The sequence below is a fragment of the Topomyia yanbarensis genome, chromosome 2 (assembly GCF_030247195.1).
Source record: "Topomyia yanbarensis strain Yona2022 chromosome 2, ASM3024719v1, whole genome shotgun sequence".
Lineage (NCBI taxonomy): Eukaryota > Metazoa > Arthropoda > Insecta > Diptera > Culicidae > Topomyia > Topomyia yanbarensis.
In genome coordinates, this window is record NC_080671.1 from 297,015,650 (window position 1) to 297,038,133 (window position 22,484).

Below are 22,484 nucleotides of genomic sequence, written 5' to 3' on the forward strand. Positions count from 1 at the left end.
AAACATTAATTTCCACTTCTCTTGCTTCGACAGAAGAGCTACCCCCTACCGAAGAATATGAATTCCTAGCGGGTTTAATTATTGAAGCAGCAGAACAAGCCCAAACGAAATGCAATCCTGGAATGACAATAAATAGACGGCCCCCTAATCCTTGGTGGGACAAAGAGTGCTCTGATGCATATGAAGCTAAACAAGTTGCCTACAAAGAAATTATGAAACAGAAAGGGGGTATACGTGAGAACTTTGAAAATTATTTCATTTTGCAAAACAAATTTGACATTATACGTCGTGCCAAAAAGTCTAGTTATTGGAGACGCTTCGTTGATGGCTTGTCAAGAGAAACATCAATGAGTACTTTTTGGAACACAGCCAGGAGAATGAGGAATCGAAAAGTGACTAATGAAAGCGAAGATTTTTCGAATCGTTGGATATTTAATTTTGCCAAGAAAATCTGTCCAGATTCTGCTCCTGCGCAGAAAATCATTCGCGATGCTCCCACAAGTAACGATTTCATAGATTCGCCTTTGACAATGATGGAATTTTCAATTGCACTCCTCTCATGCAACAATAATGCTCCGGGTCCAGACAGAATTAAATTCAACTTGGTGAATTATCTGCCTGACCTAGCAAAAAGACGCTTGTTGAATTTATTCAATAAGCTTCTTGAGCAGAACATTGTCCCGCACGACTGGAGACAAGTGAAAGTTATCGCTATTCCAAAACCGGGAAAACCAGCCTCCGACCATAACTCGTATAGACCGATTGCAATGCTATCCTGCATCAGGAAATTGTTGGAAAAAATGATCCTACGACGTCTCGACAATTGGGTTGAGGCGAACGGCTTGCTCTCAGATACCCAGTTTGGTTTTCGGAGAGGAAAGGGAACGAATGATTGCCTGGCGCTACTTTCGTCAGAAATCCAACTCGCTTACGCAAAAAAAAGAACAAATGGCGTCTGTGTTCTTAGACATAAAAGGAGCATTCGACTCTGTTTCCATTGATGTTCTCTCAGAGAAACTACATCAATGTGGTCTTTCACCAATGTTAAATAATTATTTATACAACTTATTGTCAGAAAAGCACATGCATTTTTCATATGGCGATTTGGCAACATTCAGAATAAGTTACATGGGCCTCCCACAAGGTTCTTGTTTAAGCCCCCTTCTCTACAATTTTTACGTGAATGACATTGATAATTGTGTTGTCAGCCCATGCACTCTAAGGCAACTTGCAGATGATGGCGTGGTTTCTGTTACAGGACCAAAAGCCATAAATTTACAACAACCACTGCAAGATAGTTTGGATAATTTATCAAAATGGGCATTGAAGCTAGGCATCGATTTCTCTACGGAGAAAACAGAGTTGGTTGTTTTTTCAAGAAAGCATGATCCAGCTCAGCTTCAGCTTCAGTTGGTTGGTAGAACGATAGCCCAAGTCATGACCTTTAAATATCTCGAAATTTGGTTCGATTCTAAAGGTACATGGGGAGGCCACATTAGGTATCTGATAAAGAAGTGCCAACAAAGGATAAATTTTCTGCGAACAATAACTGGATCATGGTGGGGTTCTCATCCAAGTGACATGATAAGATTGTATCAAACAACAATACTTTCAGTAATGGAATATGGGTGCATCTGTTTCCGTTCAGCTGCGAACACTCACATTATTAAACTGGAACGAATACAGTATCGTTGTTTACGAATCGCCTTAGGTTGCATGCAGTCGACCCATACGATGAGTCTTGAAGTACTAGCGGGAGTTCTTCCTTTAAAAGAGCGATTCTGGGATCTCTCCTCTCGTTTACTTATTCGATGTGAGGTTATGAACCCACTGGTAATTGAAAATTTTGAAAGACTTGTCGAGCTTCAACCACAAACCAGATTCATGACAGTGTATTTCAATCATATGTCACAAGAAATAACGTCTGCTAGTTATGTTCCCACATACGTCAATATACTAGATACTCCTGAATCCACTTTATTCTTCGACACGTCCATGCAAGCAGAGATTCGTGGAATTCCGGATCATCTACGCTCGCGTGAGATCCCTAAAATATTCACAAGTAAATATCAACACATAGACTGCCTTAAAATGTTTTACACTGATGGGTCACGAATCAGTGAGGCCACTGGTTTCGGTATTTTCAACAATAATTTTTCAATTTCTCTCAAACTTGCAGAACCCGCTTCTGTTTATATAGCGGAACTAGCAGCAGTTCACCATAGTTTGCAAATAATTAATACTTTACCCCCGAACCATTACTTTATCCTCACTGATAGTCTCAGCACAATTGCAGCTCTACGCTCAAAGAGGATTGATAATCACGATCCATTCTTTTTGGGGAAGATACGAGAATCTCTGAGTAACCTAACAAGAAAATGTTATAAATTTACCCTAGTGTGGCTCCCCGCCCATTGCACTATTGCGGGCAATGAGAAAGCTGATAATTTAGCCAAGATTGGTGCACTAGATGGTGAAATATATGAAAGACCCATCGCTTACAATGAATTTTATAGCGCTTCTCGACAGAGGACACTTGCTAGTTGGCAAACATCTTGGGACAATGGAGATATGGAACGATGGCTACACTCAATTATCCCTAAAGTATCAACGAAGGCATGGTTCAAAGGATTGGATGTAAGTCGGGACTTCATCCGTGTGATGTCTAGGCTCATGTCCAATCATTATACTTTAGATGCGCATCTCCGTCGTATTGGGCTCGCTGAGGGTAATCATTGTGCTTGTGGAGAGGGTTACCATGACATTGAGCATGTTGTTTGGTCCTGCACTGAATATCGTGAAGCCAGATCACAATTAGTAGATTCTTTACAAGTCCGAGGAAGACCAATCCATGTTCCTGTTAGAGACATCCTGGCGTATCGCGATCCTCTATACATGGAACTTATCTATCATTTTCTAAAAACAGCGTCTGTCAAAATTTAATTAAATGCATCTCCTCATACTCTCATCCAAGGCTAATCATTCACCAATTAAAGTGTCCTAGAATATTCAGTTTTTAAATTAAGATAATAACAGAAAAAAAGTAAATAAATACAACCGGAAATACTAGATCATTATGAAATACAACAATGTAAGGAAAAAAGCAAACAATAAAGTGATTTCAGTGTTAGTTTTAGACAAATTACTAGTATAGTTAAAATTAGTTTTAAGGATTTTTGTAACGTGTTATGTAAAAAAGAAACTGGCGTAAAAAGCTTTTGCAAATGCCGTGTCAAATAAACGTATGGAAAAAAACGGTATTTAATGTCTGGTTACAGGCAATCATAGCAAAGGTGACTGGCGAAGCTGATAATGCACTAGAGCTCTACGGGACCATTCTAGAATGGGAAGAAATAAAGACCAATTTAATCACCCATTATAGTGACAGACGTGACGAAGTCTGCCTCACTAGAGATCTGTTCAAACTAGAACAGACCACAAGTGTCGAAGATTTTTATGGAAAAGTGTCCCATATAATATCTCTGCTTGTTAATCTATTAAATTTAAACCACGACAGCGAACAAATTAAACATGCTAAGAAAAAAGATGGGTGGGTAATGTCAGAGACATGACCGGAGTGAAGTAGAATACACTTTAGACCGGTAAATTCTGCTCTGGAATAAGCAATTTCTATGCGACTTTGTCGACTTTAGCACATTCATAGTATATTTGGAGTATTTTTGGAATTATCAAGTTGACAATTTGCAACATTCTTTGAAAATATTGTTGAACTTTTATGAATGAAGGCACGCAAACGAGCGTTTGACCGTCGTCCTACTACCAGCATCAGAGAAGTAGCAGATCAGCATTTTTCGCTACATGGCCTGTACCAAACAAACCGCTCGTAAGTCCACCGGAGGAAAGGCTCCCCGCAAGCAGTTGGCAACAGCCCCCTGGCAACCCTATACCATCATATGGAGTTTGACAGCGACCGACATGTATGGGGTGTTATAGCTATAAAGCCCCAAACAAAGAATTATGTTCGGCACTATGCTCGATATTCAAGCATTCCACACGACGTTTTGCATCTTGTGGGATGATTTAATAATTTAATTTAATTGACATTTTGTAACTAAATACAGCTTCTAATCATTCGGTTCAAAATCAATGTTTTGCCTTTCATGGCAGTGATGATGGCTGTACAGAGACGTCGTCCTTGACAGGGGGCTGGTTGGCAACGAAGGCCGTGTAAAAGTGCCCCAGTCACGGTTGGCGTTAAGAAGCCTCAGCTATCAGAAATCGAGCGGGCCTAAATTGTGACCCAAAATAAACCACAAACCAACAAGTTCTTTTCAGGACCAGCCAATTATAAAGTATTATTATTATAAATGAAATTTTCCATTGCCTTACAACCTCCCTCCCCCTTTCCTCCCGGCTTGAATAACTATCAATCTTGATGATGCTGTGCGGCGGGGGCACTAGTTTTTATTATAGTGGAAAATTTAGGTTTGCGCGTTTTTCCCAAAAGTTTTTAGCTGTGCGTTTTCAAGGAAGTTGTAGTTGAATTCAAAATGAAATAGTTTATTTCTATTGTCAGAGATGGACCTTCCAACGAAAACTAGTCTGGCTCGCTCTGAATCGAATTGTATGGACCAACCACTGCTTTCTTAAAATCTGTTATTTTCAGTAATTGAACATTCTACACAACTAGTCACAACTATTTCCAATCAGCGCAAAAATCGAAGATTTTCATTCAGTACAATAGCAGATTTTCACTTTTAGAAAAACAGGCAACATTCTGGCCGAAACGGAGCACCTATATCGAAACGTTAGAAAACGTTCGATTTTTGTAAATTGAATCATTACACTAACCTGTCTACAAATCACACAAATAACTTTTTTATTTTGTGCCAATCTACTTGAAAGCGACGGTATTGTTCACAAGTGGCTCACTTACCATCCAACGCCCTTGGCAAGCCACTTTCTGATGCTTGTAATAACTAAATTTCAATTTCATTCTTTGTCGATAAATTGATGGCCCTGAAAAGGGCCTTTTGTTTGGGCAGTGTTCGGAATTTACTTGGTGCTGGTGTATATGGTAATAGTTTTGGTGCCATCTAAGACGGCGTGATTGGCTAACTTTCTAGCAGCAGCAAACGGACGACGGTTTGAATTTTGCGGGAGATGCTGCAAACAAACTGCTGCATGCTGATGCTGCAAACGAACTGATCGTGAACAACAGCATGCTGAGTTTTTATACCTGACTACAGCACAATGTAAACTCGTCCTTTTTGTGTTGTCCTCAATATGTGTTTTTCGTAGCTCCACCCCTTCGTTGGTCGACCACATATTTTTGATAAAGAACAAAATTGAAATTGTGTTTTCAATACGGAGGTTATCGAACACTCAGGGTAAAAAGAGTAATGTAATACGGCACCTTGGTAAAATGTTTGAGAATTGAAACCTTTTTTGAATGCGCCTAGTAAACACGAAACTGTAAACAAACAAACAAATGATAACTTTTTCTTTTGTGAAATACGTGAAATCGACGATATTGTTCACAAGTAGCTCACTTGCCATCGAACGCTCTTGGCAAGCTACTTTCGGATGCTTGTAATAACAAAACTTCAATTCGATTCTTTGTTGATAAATGGCCCGTACCAAACAAACCGCTCGTAAGTCCACCAGAGGAAAGCCTCCCCGCAAACAGTAAGCAACGAAGGTCGTGTAAAAGTACCCCAGTCACGGTTGGCGTTAGGAAGCCTCATCACTACTGAACAGAAACTGTCGCCCTGCGAGAAATTCACAGCTATCAGCAATCGAGCAGGCCTAAATTGTGACCCAAAATAAACCACAAACCAACAAGTTCTTTTCAGGACCAGCCAATTATATTCCAGTAAGATATAAATGAAATTTTCGTTTTCCATTGCCTTACAACCTCTTTCCTCCCGGCTTGAATTACTATCAATCTTGATGCTGTGCGGCGGGGCACAGGCAGTTTCCATTATAGTGGAAAATTTAGGTCTGCGCGTTTTTCCCAAAAGTTTTTTAACTGTGCTGTTTTCAAGGAAGTTGTAGTTGAATTCAAAATAAAATAGTTTACTTCTATTGTCAGAGGTGGACCTTCCAACGAAAACTAGTCTGGCTCGCTTAGAATCGAATTGTATGGACCAACCACTGCTTTCGCAAAATCCGTTATTTTCAGTAATTGTACATTCTACAGAATTAGTCACAACTATTTCCAATCAGCGCAAAAATCCAAGGTTTTCATTCAATACAACAGCAGATTTTCACGTTTGAAAAAACAGGCAGCATTCTGGCCGAAAATTTTAAAAAGGAGCACCTATATCGAAACGTTAGAAAACGTTCGATTTGTGTAAATTGAATCATTACACTAAACTGTCTATAAATCACAAATAACTTTTGATTTTGTGCCATTCTCGTGAAAGCGACGGTATTGTTCACAAGTGGCTCACTTACCATCCAACGCACTTGACAAGCTGATGCTTGTAATAACAAAACTTCAATTTCATTCTTTGTCGATAAATTGATGGCCTTGAAAAGGGCATTTTGTTTGGGCAGTGTTCGAAATTTACTTGGTGCTGGTGTATATGGTAACAGTTTTGGTTTCATCGAAGACGGCGTGCTTGGCCAACTCTTCTGACAGCAGCAAACGGACGGCGGTTTGAATTTTGCGGGCGATGCTGCAAACGAACTGCTGTATGCTGATGCTGGAAACGAACTGAGCGTGAGCAACAGCATGCTGAGTTTTTATACCTGACTACAGCACAATGTAAGCTCGTCCTTTTTTGTGTTTTCCTCAATATGTGTTCTTCGTAGCTCCACACCTTTGTTGGCCGACCACATATTTTTGATAAAGAACAAAATTGAAATTGTGTTTCCACTACGGAGATTATCGAACACTCAGGGTAAAGAGAGTATTGTAATACGGCACCTTGGTAAAATGTTTGAGAATTGAAACCTTTTTTGAATGCGCCTAGTAAAAATGTTTTCCACTTCACTCCAGTTTGTTTCTGACCATATTTGCAATTTGCGTACTGAAATAAATCATAATTTAGGGTTTAACATAAATTGCTCTCCAGGGAGAAACAGTCCATGAAACAGAAAATGCAAACTTATTCTTTGAAATGATTTTAGTGGCCCTGAAAAGGGCCTTTTTTATAATGATACAAGTGAGTTCTACCTTTTCAACTTTCAAATCCATACAAAGTGCGTCCCTGCCGCTTCAGAGTATAGACGACATTCATTGCCGTTTTGCGCTTGGCGTGTGCAGTGTAGGTCACGGCATCTCGGATGACATTTTCTTGCACACCATCATCATTCGTAGATTAAATCGAAGATGCATTTTACACCACCACGACGAGCCAGCAGGGCAGGAAAATTTCGAAAAATGAATTGATTGCTGTTCGAAGCTTCACGAAGCACCTTCTCAAGCATACCACATGCAATCGATGAGTTTGACACAATCGCTGCGAACATTTAGGGGTAAAACTTATCTCTGCTCGGACGAAGCGAGCTTCGCATCTAGTTCGCTCTTTACAATGTTCGAAAAAGTTCACATTAACCTTAGAAGCACACATCGTCGAACACGAGGTAAGCTCTTGGCTCGTGGTTTTTGCGTTTTTGGAACATTTCCACAGAGTTTCGAAGCGATATTCGGTGAACACATATAAAGCGAATGCCTCGTTTATTTGAGAATCGCGAACATCGAAGTTTTATATCGCTTCAAGCATCAGCATCATGAGGCCACCGCGAACATGTTCGCTACGTGACTATCTGTCTTAAAATCATAAACTGTAAATCTTATTTTGAGTATAAATAAAATGGATTATTTTAAGATTATAATTTAGGATTTAGGGATTAGGTGCGTCGCATACCTTACCAATTTATGAGCCACGAGTTTGAATGAGCGTAGTGGTAGTGAAATTCAAATTCTTTTTTCGGAATACAATTATGTTTACTAGCTACTTTGATTGCAAACTCGTCTTTTCTTCTTCAATCGGAATATATTTTCCCTGCCAAGGAGTTTAGGTGAAGATGTATAAAGTATGTTTAAGGGGGTAAGGGTTTCAGCGTGAAAAAATGTTTTTTGGTGAAATGACTCTTTTGGATGAAATGATACATTATAATGTACAAAAGTTTTGATCAATTCGCTTCGCCCAAATTTCTAAAAAAATCGCAAATAGTGTTTTTTAACGCTAAAACCATTACCCCTCTCTTAATAATCTCCCTATCTAAAACAAATTCTTCCTAAAAAGAACAATTTTCGGATGGAATCTCACTGCTGACGTCTGAGTTCAGTTAGACGGCGAACTTCAGTTATTTGCATCCACTGAGGGGTAGCTAGGCGTAGTCCGTTGGCCTTTGTTTTCAACTTGTTGCGGTTTCTAACGTTCTTGCGCAACATTCCTAAATCGGCTAGTCATATTCACTCAATAATATGCGATGATTTGTGTGTTAAACGTTATTTTTAATTTTACCAAATGAATTTATTAACAAATACCTACATACTTGAATCCATTATTATTGTCATTAATTGAATTATAATTTCTTGGCATCTGTACCAAACCAAGAGGAAAGCTTCCAAATGATTTTTATAATATTGTTTTATAAGTTTATTGGTTGATTACCTAATCACAAGAGACAAAATATTTATTTTCAAACATTTTCGACAGAATCTGTTCACTTAATAAATGAAGTGTCAAACTTATTACATGTTCCACTTTTATGAAATTTATTTCCTGACTCCTGTACATGTGTTTTGTGATAAATAATGAGAAGGATATTCCAACTTGTTTGTATTGTATTTGTTAACTAATTACTGATGGAGAAACGCAAAGAACTTACAAACAATGTTCTAGTGATTTTTTTTGTTGGAAATCCAAAAACAATTCTGAAAAGGACAAAATTTGGTTTATCTTCTCCATGATGTAATCTTCCCTTATTTGACTTTTACTAATAAAAAATAAAAGAAAGAAATCTTTAGGGCCCCCTGTATTTTTTTTTGAATCAGTTATAGCCGAAATGCTTTATGTAAGGGAAATCTCGGAAAATGAGAAGCGAAATAAATAACTCCAAGTAGAATGAAAGTCGTTCTAAACTCGAACTTTTTCGAATACTGTCTTTCTATTATTATTCGCTTTTTGTCGCATTCCAAATTTTGATATATTATTTTGAAGACCCATATTTAAGATCAATACAATATTAATTCTTCAAAAGGGCTAATGAGACTTTTGTAAACAAACTTATTTCGCTCATTTTTCCGCTACAGAGTTGAATTTTATGAAAAATACACATGAATCAATATCTTTGCCCTTGGTAGAATCGATTTCAAATGTTTTCTGTGTTGAAATGATAACAAATTAAGAGAAATCAGCAAAACAAAAGTTTGTTCACAAATCTTATTAGCCCTATTAAAATGTTGATATGGAATAATAAAATCAATCAAGATCAATTTCGATTTTTTTTAATTTTGCGGTGGTGTAATCCCTTAAGTGGTTGATTTAACGGCTTCTTTCAAAATTTATCGAACCTACTCCCATTCGTTCATTCGTTAGAGTAGTTTTTTGTTAAAGAGAGTGTACTAAATTAATAAGAACACTTAAATTTAGGAAGTTATGATCCTCGCTCCACAATGCAGTTTGCGACAGAATTGCTCAACTGAAAATTATTAAATGAAATGAATGAAAACAAACATTAGACTATAGCATTTTGTACGCATGCACTTCAGAGGTCCAAGGGTTACAATTTCTGTTCTAGTTCTCGGATCGCCAACACATTTTTTTCGATTTTTTGGCCCAGTTCTCAAGGGAAATCCAGTTTTTAACTTTTTGCATACATATTGCATTGAATGAAGAACTTAGATAATGAATTCATAAAGTATTAGTAATAATTCGATTGTTCGTTCATTTTAAAAGGCTATTTTCTATAACTTTACAACTGATTTAATTTCACTTTCAAAATTTCTCGAAATATCATGTTCTAAAAGTTCTCAACCGATCTAATATTCGAAAACAGTTATAAAAATGTCTCATCACACTGGTAGATGGATTCAAAGCGTTTTTTTTTAAATAAGTGCACGAAAAACATGCGCCCTTCTAAAACATACTTCTGAATCAAAATGGTTTTACTGTTAGTCGAAAACAAGATTTACAAAACGACCAGAACTGCCAAATATGAATCGGGAATGGTCGAGTTTATTGACATTCCCTATTTATTTCTAGGATTCATCATACACATCATGAAGGTTATTTATTTAACTGATAATCGATTTTTTCCTTTGAATGGATATCGATATCTTTATCCTCAAGAAACTGACATAACTGGATCCTCAAGAAACTGACATAGGAACATGACTAAGATAAGCGAGCCACTCAATACGTTGTGTACATTGTGTTTAGCTTCATTTTCTAGCCCTAATTTATTTCATTTGAAAATTTATCCCCGCCCTGTCACGAAATCTTGATTTTATCCCTACTGGTAATATATCAGTAGGGTATCTTAAATAAACTTGTTACGTCACTTTTCAGTTAACCCCAGCATCCATAAGCTACACATTGTCACAATTATTTTTCACCTATTCCACCCTTAATACAAGGCCTCTGTCTAGAATATACTTTTTTGCATAACTAGTAGGTAGGTATTTGAATAAAGAAAACTAATATCGTCCGGCGAACACGTTAGCGATGGCCCTCGCGATGCTAAATTAAAATAATCCTTCGGTGTTCGCGATTCTGAAATACTTCGAGGTAATCTTTTTTCTGTGTTCGCGAACATCGCTTCGAAGCTCCGTGTAACTGTTTCAAAAATATCGATCACACGAACCAAGAGCTTAGCTCGTGTTCGTCGAAAACTACGCAAAAGCTTTTACATATCTTTCCGAACATCAATGAAATGAACAAGAAGCTTCATTTGTCCTCGCTGAAGAGCATGCAAAAGTATCGCCCAAATGTCCGCAATTACGATGGTAAGCGATTCTGATGCGAAGCTTGTGAATACGAACCAGTAACGCAAAGCTTCGCGCTTTGAAAGTATTCGAACATAGGTTCGGTTCGAATATTTCCTGCCCTGCGAGCCAGACGCCGAATGGCGGATTTGGTGATTCCCTGCATTTTATCACGAAGAACCTTGCGATGACGCTTGGTACGGGAACGCAAACATGATACCGCTCATTGTACCGTCCGGACGAGCATGTTGCTCGTGTGGTAAGCGAGTACCCACTGATACAAAACAAGTTTAGTTTAGTTAAATGTTTTTTATTTACTTCGTTTTGTCAATTACATTAATTTGGTACAGTGTAAGGGTTTCAACTATTAGTTTTTCATCTTTGTTCAGAGTCTATTGTATCAATTGTTTTGCCATTGTATTGTAAGAAAAAGAAATTTACATTCAAACAACTCGGGTGTTTGATTCCAATTATTAATTACTCCTACCTACTTAAACCTAACTTAAATCTAACTAAACAGTTCTCGGATGAGCACTGATTCAGACGATAATGCCTTGTTCTTCAGCCTATCTGCCTGTGTCTCGATGTTTTGCTCAAGGAGTTCTATACCTGCGAGACGGTGCACTTCAGTCGTTCTAGTTCTAGGATCCAGATCGAGGATCATCTTCAGGAAACGGTTCTGTATTATTTGGAGTCTTTTCTTATGAGTTTTTGAGCAGGATCTCCAAACTGATGAAGCGTACATTATCGTTGGTTGTACAACTTGTTTGTACACAGCTAGTTTGTTGATCGTTGACAGCCTGGATCGTCGTTTGATTAGCGGGTACAGCCTCCTGAGTAGTAACATACTCCTGGATGCTATTTGTTCGATATGTGAGCGGAAGAGAAGTTTCTTGTCGTACACTAGTCCCAGGTAGCGAACATCTGCAGCCCATTCAATTTCTGCTCCTTGGAGGGAGATTTTCGTTGTTGGTACTAGTCGATCGGAGTTTCGATGGGGAAATACTATGGTTTGAGTTTTGCCAACATTCACGCATATTTTCCATTTGTTCAGATACTCGATGTAGCAATTTAAGCCAGCCTGTAACTTGTTGGTCATGGTACGAATTATCCTTCCGTTGTAGATTAGTGCAGTATCGTCAGCAAACAGGAACAAGACGCCTCCACCGGGCAGCGGAGGGATATCGGAGGTGAACAAGTTGTAGAGAATCGGTCCTACTATGCTGCCCTGAGGCACGCCAGCAGTTACATCATAGGCATCCGAGTGCTCTCCTTGCACGCAGACTATCGAAGACCTGGATTGTAGATAGTTTCGGATTATCTTCACTAGGTACGTTGGGAACTGGAATTACATCAGTTTGTGGATAAGACCTTCGTGCCACACATTATCAAAAGCCTTCTCAATGTCGAGACAGGCCATGACTGTGGACTTTGACAATGCCTTGTTTCGTTTGATAGTATTGTGTACACGTTGGAGTTGGTGAACAGTGGAATGACCTTTTCTGAAGCCAAATTGGACATCAGGGATGATGGAGTTTGCACACGTGTGTTCCAGTAATCGATCGTAAATCACGCTTTCGAAAAGTTTGCTCATGGCCGGAAGCAGGCTGATTGGACGGTAACTCTTCGGACAAGTCGGATCCTTACCCGGTTTCAAAACAGGAATGACTTTCGCTAGCTTCCACTGAGACGGAAAGTAGGACAATTCCAGACAACGATTCAGAACTCTGCTGATAAGCATATATGCCTTGGGGCCTAGTTTCTTCAGCACCAAATTAAATAACCCATCAAAGCCCGGGGCCTTCATGTTTTTCAGACATCTCACTTTAGCTCGAATTTCTTCTACTGAGATGTGCTTATCTTGGGGAAAAACGTTAGGTGTACGATTGAGCACATGAACACTTTCAGCAACAGCTGGCTCCATTGAACTAATTATGTTTTCGCCCAGTTTGTGCGAGCAGAGGAAATGTTGGGAAATAGCATTCGCTTTTTCCTTAGATGTGATTAGGGTAGCGTCAGAGGATACTAGAGGAGGGATGGGTTTTGGTTTAGTTTTGAGTATTTTGGTAACTTTCCAAAACGGCCGAGAATAGTTTTGAAGGTTATTTAATTCAGAGGCAAAATGGTCGTTCTTAACGGTTTCGAGTCGGTCCTTGATTATACGATTGAGATGCTGCACGTAGTATTTTATTCTGGGATTTAAGGTTCTTTGGAATTGCCTTCTCATTGTATTCCGCAGGGAGATGGTACGCTTCGTGACGGTATCAATTTCAATTAACTTACGTGTGACTGTAACCAATGGAACGTGGCGCTCTTCTGCTTCACAGATGATCTGTTGTAGAGATGCTAGTGTTTGGTCGATGTCAGCTGTACTTTCCAGAACAGTGCCTTCTTCGATGTGTTCCTCTACAAATTGCTGAAGATGGTCCCAATTCGCGCGGTGATAATTTCGCCTGCGCTGGGTTGGTATGGTGGTAGGCGACGCCAGCAGATCAGCGATAACAGGTAAATGGTCCGATGAGAGCTCCGCGAAGGTCTTCGGTGATGATAAATTTTCGACGATGTTCGTGAGAAATATATCCAAAGTTGATCCAACACCAGCGCTAGAGAAGTACGTAGGCGTGTCAGGATGTGCCACGACGTAGTAACCAAGCTGTGTGTCATCTGCCAGAATTTTACCGTTTGCGTTGTTTCTGGACCCGCCCCAGGCGGAGTGCCGAGCATTTAGATTTCCCGCGATCACAAACTTACCACCACGTCTTGTAAGCTTTTGGATGTCGTTTTTGAAGAGCACCGATGTTCCATTCGCTGTTTGACACTGTTTTGGGCAATAAACGGCGATGAAGACGATGGATCCCTGACTGGTGTTCACCTCGATACCTACTGCTTCAATAAAGTTGGTTTGGAAACAGGGAAGCGTTTTGAACTCTGTACCTCTTTTTACTGCAATGGCAACTCCTCCCCCAGTAGAAGTTGTCCTGTCTAGTCGAACGATGATGTATTCCGGTAGGCTAAAGCAGACTTCCGGATTGAGATAGGTCTCCATAATGATAGCGATATCAATATTGTGGTTTGCTAAAAAGTCCGATAACTCGAGCTTTTTCCGTAGCACAGAATGTGCATTCCAATTAGACACTCTGATGGTTGAGAATTTGTCCATGGCGATAATAGAAAGTCATCATAACAGAAATCTGTTCCTGATTGGTGCGACAAGCTTTGGTTTGCCTATCTAGTTCTAGGAAGAGTGTAGCCAGTTGATCCATACTGTAGAGCTGGGAACCTACCGGGGGCTGGCTTACTACGTCGGCGTAGCTGCGATAACCTGGGGGAGGCCGACTGGAATCCGTGTTTCGGGCCGGGAGTTGCTTTGCAGATGGTTGCTGTGGGACTATCGGCGGGAAGAAGAGTTCATTTATGTTCGGTGATTTCGACTTACGATTTGGTTGCTTCTTTTGCATTGCCGCCTTGCGTATTTTCATGAATTCTTCACGTTTTTCGCACTCTTTGCTGGTCGCCGGGTGGTCACCACCACAATTTGCATACTTAACCATTAAAGGCGCAAACCAATTTTTTTCAAATTCTCTGAAAATTGTCTCACGGTTTTAATACGTTGCTACGATAATTTTGAGATGGTTTTTACAATGTTGTTTTAAAACAACATTGTGCATTTAAGGGTTAATTTTAGGTTCTTCCATTGGTTCACACTGGTCCGAACGATGATTGCCAGCACAGACCGAGCATCGGCTTTGGATGTGACAATTTTTTGCCCCGTGTCCGAAACTGAGGCAATTAGTGCATTGCGTCACTTCGCGGTGGGCGGGTTTGTAGCGTTCCCATTCCACAATTATATGGAACAGTGCTTTAATGCCCTTCAATTCACTTAATGTCGTGGAGCCTCTCTCCAAGTGCACCAGATACAGCTGGTCCCGGTACTGTATATCTTGGTTCTGGCGTCTTATTTTGTAAATCGCCAGCGGCTTTAGCTTACATACCTCCAGCGCTTGCTTGAGTTCATCGGTAATCATGTCCGGGAGACCGCGCAGCACAACCTTTAATGGTTTGCTCGATGCAATATCGTGGGTGAAGTATTCAAACTTTACTTGTTTCAGGTAATTTTCCACTCCAGTGTAATGTGGCATGGACGGGACGATGATTTTATATCCGTTGGCACACAAACGAATTGTCGCCTTAAGACCATGATTGATGAGGTTGTTCATATCCGAACGTAAAGTAGGCGGAAATCCTTTCACATAAAATGGAGGCAATTTCTCTTTCTTCTCAATTTCCTGTGTAGTTAAACAGGCGAACTTATTGCTGGCAAGTAGCCTTTTCGATGCAGCCGTTTCATCTCCGTCGGCATCCGAATTATGCTGCCGTTTGGATGCAGCAGTAGGCCCTGTGCCAGGGCACGATTTTCCCATCATTTGGGACTACGCGATACTAGCGAACAACGCGGACAAAAGTAGAAAAACACAGCTAAGGAAAAAAGTACGTCTTTACTCGGAGCGAGCTAAACGCGTTATGATATTGGTGATACAAAACAAGCTCGCGTGACCTGTATATATATAATATTCCCGTATGTAATGAAACGCTTACATGCTCCTTTTTGACGGCTCTGCGTGGGATATGCTGGCAAATTGCGCATTTTCCTCGCTGTTTTCTGAAAATCCTTGTTTTGGTTTATTTATAGTATTCGCAGTAATTCCGAAATTTAATACGAAATACGTGCACAAATTTCCGATCAGATAGTGCAAAAATATTGCGATTTCGTCCAGTAGAACGGAAGATATTCGCATTTCAAATCTGGGAAAATTTCTCAACTGAAATTTTTGAAACGGGACCCCATATTGAAACGTTAGAAGTATTCTACTTCAAAATTGTATGCTGAAATGGGCTTAAAGGTTTTCCTGGGAGGATTAAAAGATCCTCTTGGCCCGATAATTAGAGCGCAAACTCCAACTACTATCAGTGAAAGCCTCTGCTTTGGAAAGTTTCTTTTTAAAAAGTAAAACCGAACTAACCTATTCGACAGCACACTAAAGACTGATTTATTCAATGTTTATCGAACACTTGAGTCCCTAGCTTGATTCCTAGAACTGCTGATCTTGCACCTGGTAACGGTGGCTCCCATGATGGTCCGATGTTCAGACTTCCGGATTGAGATAGGTCTCCGTAATGATAGCGATATCAATATTGTGGTTTGCTAAAAAGTCCGATAACTCGAGCTTTTTCCGTAGCACAGAATGTGCATTCCAATTAGACACTCTGATGGTTGAGAATTTGTCCATGGCGATTCTAGGAAGAGTGTAGCCAGTTGATCCATACTGTAGAGCTGGGAACCTACCGGGGGTTGGCTTACTACGTCGGCGTAGCTGCGATAACCTGGGGGAGGCCGACTGGAATCCGTGTTTCGGGCCGGGAGTTGCTTTGCAGATGGTTGCTGTGGGACTAGCGGCGGGAAGAAGAGTTCATTTATGTTCGGTGATTTCGACTTACGATTTGGTTGCTTCTTTTGCATTGCCGCCTTGCGTATTTTCATGAATTCTTCACGTTTTTCGCACTCTTTGCTGGTCGCCGGGTGGTCACCACCACAATTTGCACACTTAATTTTAGGTTCTTCCATTGGTTCACAATGGTCCGAACGATGATTGCCAGCACAGACCGAGCATCGGCTTTGGATGTGACAATTTTTTGCCCCGTGTCCGAAACTGAGGCAATTAGTGCATTGCGTCACTTCGCGGTGGGCGGGTTTGTAGCGTTCCCATTCCACAATTATATGGAACAGTGCTTTAATGCCCTTCAATTCACTTAATGTCGTGGAGCCTCTCTCCAAGTGCACCAGATACAGCTGGTCCCGGTACTGTATATCTTGGTTCTGGCGTCTTATTTTGTAAATCGCCAGCGGCTTTAGCTTACATACCTCCAGCGCTTGCTTGAGTTCATCGGTAATCATGTCCGGGAGACCGCGCAGCACAACCTTTAATGGTTTGCTCGATGCAATATCGTGGGTGAAGTATTCAAACTTTACTTGTTTCAGGTAATTTTCCACTCCAGTGTAATGTGGCATGGACGGGACGATGATTTTATATCCGTTGGCACACAAACGAATTGTCGCCTTAAGACCATGATTGATGAGGTTGTTCATATCCGAACGTAAAGTAGGCGGAAATCCTTTCACATAAAATGGAGGCAATTTCTCTTTCTTCTCAATTTCCTGTGTAGTTAAACAGGCGAACTTATTGCTGGCAAGTAGCCTTTTCGATGCAGCCGTTTCATCTCCGTCGGCATCCGAATTATGCTGCCGTTTGGATGCAGCAGTAGGCCCTGTGCCAGGGCACGATTTTCCCATCATTTGGGACTACGCGATACTAGCGAACAACGCGGACAAAAGTAGAAAAACACAGCTAAGGAAAAAAGTACGTCTTTACTCGGAGCGAGCTAAACGCGTTATGATATTGGTGATACAAAACAAGCTCGCGTGACCTGTATATATATAATATTCCCGTATGTAATGAAACGCTTACATGCTCCTTTTTGACGGCTCTGCGTGGGATATGCTGGCAAATTGCGCATTTTCCTCGCTGTTTTCTGAAAATCCTTGTTTTGGTTTATTTATAGTAGTCGCAGTAATTCCGAAATTTAATACGAAATACGTGCACAAATTTCCGATCAGATAGTGCAAAAATATTGCGATTTCGTCCAGTAGAACGGAAGATATTCGCATTTCAAATCTGGGAAAATTTCTCAACTGAAATTTTTGAAACGGGACCCCATATTGAAACGTTAGAAGTATTCTACTTCAAAATTGTATGCTGAAATGGGCTTAAAGGTTTTCCTGGGAGGATTAAAAGATCCTCTTGGCCCGATAATTAGAGCGCAAACTCCAACTACTATCAGTGAAAGCCTCTGCTTTGGAAAGTTTCTTTTTAAAAAGTAAAACCGAACTAACCTATTCGACAGCACACTAAAGACTGATTTATTCAATGTTTATCGAACACTTGAGTCCCTAGCTTGATTCCTAGAACTGCTGATCTTGCACCTGGTAACGGTGGCTCCCATGATGGTCCGATGTTCAGACTTCCGGATTGAGATAGGTCTCCGTAATGATAGCGATATCAATATTGTGGTTTGCTAAAAAGTCCGATAACTCGAGCTTTTTCCGTAGCACAGAATGTGCATTCCAATTAGACACTCTGATGGTTGAGAATTTGTCCATGGCGATTCTAGGAAGAGTGTAGCCAGTTGATCCATACTGTAGAGCTGGGAACCTACCGGGGGTTGGCTTACTACGTCGGCGTAGCTGCGATAACCTGGGGGAGGCCGACTGGAATCCGTGTTTCGGGCCGGGAGTTGCTTTGCAGATGGTTGCTGTGGGACTAGCGGCGGGAAGAAGAGTTCATTTATGTTCGGTGATTTCGACTTACGATTTGGTTGCTTCTTTTGCATTGCCGCCTTGCGTATTTTCATGAATTCTTCACGTTTTTCGCACTCTTTGCTGGTCGCCGGGTGGTCACCACCACAATTTGCACACTTAATTTTAGGTTCTTCCATTGGTTCACACTGGTCCGAACGATGATTGCCAGCACAGACCGAGCATCGGCTTTGGATGTGACAATTTTTTGCCCCGTGTCCGAAACTGAGGCAATTAGTGCATTGCGTCACTTCGCGGTGGGCGGGTTTGTAGCGTTCCCATTCCACAATTATATGGAACAGTGCTTTAATGCCCTTCAATTCACTTAATGTCGTGGAGCCTCTCTCCAAGTGCACCAGATACAGCTGGTCCCGGTACTGTATATCTTGGTTCTGGCGTCTTATTTTGTAAATCGCCAGCGGCTTTAGCTTACATACCTCCAGCGCTTGCTTGAGTTCATCGGTAATCATGTCCGGGAGACCGCGCAGCACAACCTTTAATGGTTTGCTCGATGCAATATCGTGGGTGAAGTATTCAAACTTTACTTGTTTCAGGTAATTTTCCACTCCAGTGTAATGTGGCATGGACGGGACGATGATTTTATATCCGTTGGCACACAAACGAATTGTCGCCTTAAGACCATGATTGATGAGGTTGTTCATATCCGAACGTAAAGTAGGCGGAAATCCTTTCACATAAAATGGAGGCAATTTCTCTTTCTCCTCAATTTCCTGTGTAGTTAAACAGGCGAACTTATTGCTGGCAAGTAGCCTTTTCGATGCAGCCGTTTCATCTCCGTCGGCATCCGAATTATGCTGCCGTTTGGATGCAGCAGTAGGCCCTGTGCCAGGGCACGATTTTCCCATCATTTGGGACTACGCGATACTAGCGAACAACGCGGACAAAAGTAGAAAAACACAGCTAAGGAAAAAAGTACGTCTTTACTCGGAGCGAGCTAAACGCGTTATGATATTGGTGATACAAAACAAGCTCGCGTGACCTGTATATATATAATATTCCCGTATGTAATGAAACGCTTACATGCTCCTTTTTGACGGCTCTGCGTGGGATATGCTGGCAAATTGCGCATTTTCCTCGCTGTTTTCTGAAAATCCTTGTTTTGGTTTATTTATAGTAGTCGCAGTAATTCCGAAATTTAATACGAAATACGTGCACAAATTTCCGATCAGATAGTGCAAAAATATTGCGATTTCGTCCAGTAGAACGGAAGATATTCGCATTTCAAATCTGGGAAAATTTCTCAACTGAAATTTTTGAAACGGGACCCCATATTGAAACGTTAGAAGTATTCTACTTCAAAATTGTATGCTGAAATGGGCTTAAAGATTTTCCTGGGAAGATTAAAAGATCCTCTTGGCCCGATAATTAGAGCGCAAACTCCAACTACTATCAGTGAAAGCCTCTGCTTTGGAAAGTTTCTTTTTAAAAAGTAAAACCGAACTAACCTATTCGACAGCACACTAAAGACTGATTTATTCAATGTTTATCGAACACCTGAGTCCCTAGCTTGATTCCTAGAACTGCTGATTTTGCACTTGGTAACGGTGGCTCCCATGATGGTCCGATGTTTGGTCGTTCACGCGTGTTCCACGTACGCGACGCTGGTTCAGTTATTTCGGGTGTTGCTACGATGCTTTTGGTTGAGTTGTCATTTATGGTCGTTAGGGCGGATTCGCGCTTAACTTATATATATATATATATATATATATATATATATATATATATATATATATATATATATATATATATATATATATATATATATATATATATATATATATATATATATATATATATATATATATATATATATATATATATATATATATATATATATATATATATATATATATATATATATATATATATATATATATATATATATGTATATATATATATATATATATATATATATATATATATATATATATATATATATATATATATATATATATATATATATATAAATCTTTGATTTAAAAGTCCAGTAACAACAAATTTTTCGTTCGTCTTATCCTATACACTACGGCATAGCTAATCCGATAAAACAAAAATATATCCAACTGATTCAGCATATCGTTTTAACGTTCAGTTTCTTAGTTCAAAGATTTTCGTAGTTTTTCTAATTACATGGTTGATTTTCAACACTAACTACACCGCTTATTTGAATTCATCGCACAATTTCTTATTTTGCAGACGATACAAGCCATTTTAGCATAAAGTACGCGTTGAAATTATTTGATACACTGTTTAAATTTGCGTCAAAATTGAGTGTAGGTACTTTATTGATGTTTCAGTGGTGTAGATCAACCTGAACTGGAATGTGGAAATTTTTTTTTGTAATTTATTTATTTCTTTGTCTTTGACTCTTTGTACCATACAGACTGTTTCTTAAACTAGTCTAACTCTACTTGATTACAAATAATAATAAAACAAATAAAGAAACAACACTACACAACATTAAGCAATATTTCATAGTAAAATTTATAACAAAATTCAGCGTTGCGGCGGCTCCCAAATTTCGAATTTCTCGTAAAATTCTCGGAAACAGATTCCTTTTGGCCACGTCGATGGAGATAATGCAGCGTTTTTCAATCTCGCGTCGATTCCTACCTTGAATGAAATGTATGGCATCGATGACTGATCCTTCCATTCAGGTACTAGCTTTTTCACGATTGCATTATTTGTCCCAAGCGATTCGGCAACCAAGGTTGAAATATCTCTTTCATTCGCTGTATTTTTGACGCGAGTGAAGAATAACCAGCAAAGATTGCTCGATTCCGAAGATTAGTCATTTCACGAACAACCTTACACCCTTGTTGCAAACGAGTAGACGACATCTGCGGTATTGATTGGGCCAGTGGTGAAATTTCTTCGGCGAATAAAAATCTATCATCGCGCGAACGGGTAATTTCGGCAATCGATTCAAATATTTCATATTCGACACTTCTTCAATAAAATCACCACTGGGTTTTTCTGTTTGAGTGTCTACATTAACAGACACAGTAGCAGCACTAGCAGGGGTAAGTGAAGCGGCATCGGCGATCGTTTCACGTTTATCTCGAAAAGTTTGAATCTTGCGAACATCGACCAGGATCGTTGTACAGGGGCTACACATCCACCAGATATTCCTGTGCTTATTGCAGCTTCTTACCTCTGCTATCGTTAGTATCGCACATTTGGCATAATATTGATCCGAGCAGAATCCATCGCAGGCAATCATCTCGTCACCGGCCGCAATAGGCAGAGCGCATTTACAACAAAACATCTTCAGCTAGCACGACTTGTCCAATACTAGGCGGGTGGCGACTTACGTTCTGTAGCGTCTAATTGTATCACCGTATAGATGTAGTAGTGTCAAATGGCAGCAAATATCGATCGTTCGTTTTACAAAGCAGAAAATCATCGAAGACTACCGATGATGCAAATATTTGATCCGGAAAGAGTGCACTCCAACTGGAGTCAAAAAAAAAAACACTAATTACAATGTAGAGAGCGATCACGCAATGATTTTAAACGATAATCGACAGCAGCTCAGATCACAAACAAGCAGGTCAGAGACACAACGCAAACGAAAGGCGGCTTTCGTTGCATACACCAAATATTATAAAATAACAATATGGTTCACTTATGTATTTATTAAAAGACACCACACTGGCGCCATCATGGCACAAAAGGGTACTAGTACACTTTAGCAGTATGTAATGACAATTCTCAGTTCAATACAATACATTATAGTAGAGGTGGCGACATTCCTAGATTAGGAAGAAAACTTTTCGGATTTATTATCTCTCCAGCAGGAGAAAGCTACATTATTTCGTTCTAATGATCATATTTTAATACCCACATGAGATAACGATGATTGCGTAGTCTGACCAGTTCATTAAGAGGCACAGTTTACAGGAAAAAGGAAACAGAAAAATATTTCGTTGACGAAAATGCTCATTCTCTGCTTACATGTATTTGGAATATTTTTTTCTAACGTAGCTGGAGAAGATTCTGGTAGTTTAAAGCAGTATCCCTAAAATGCAGCTGATGCAAAAACAAATTACACCGATAAACCCACGAAATATTCTACACTGAGCTCCAGGCCTGGCAACACTTTTTCCATCTGTTGATTCTTACGTTGCGCAGGTCTGGCAGCAT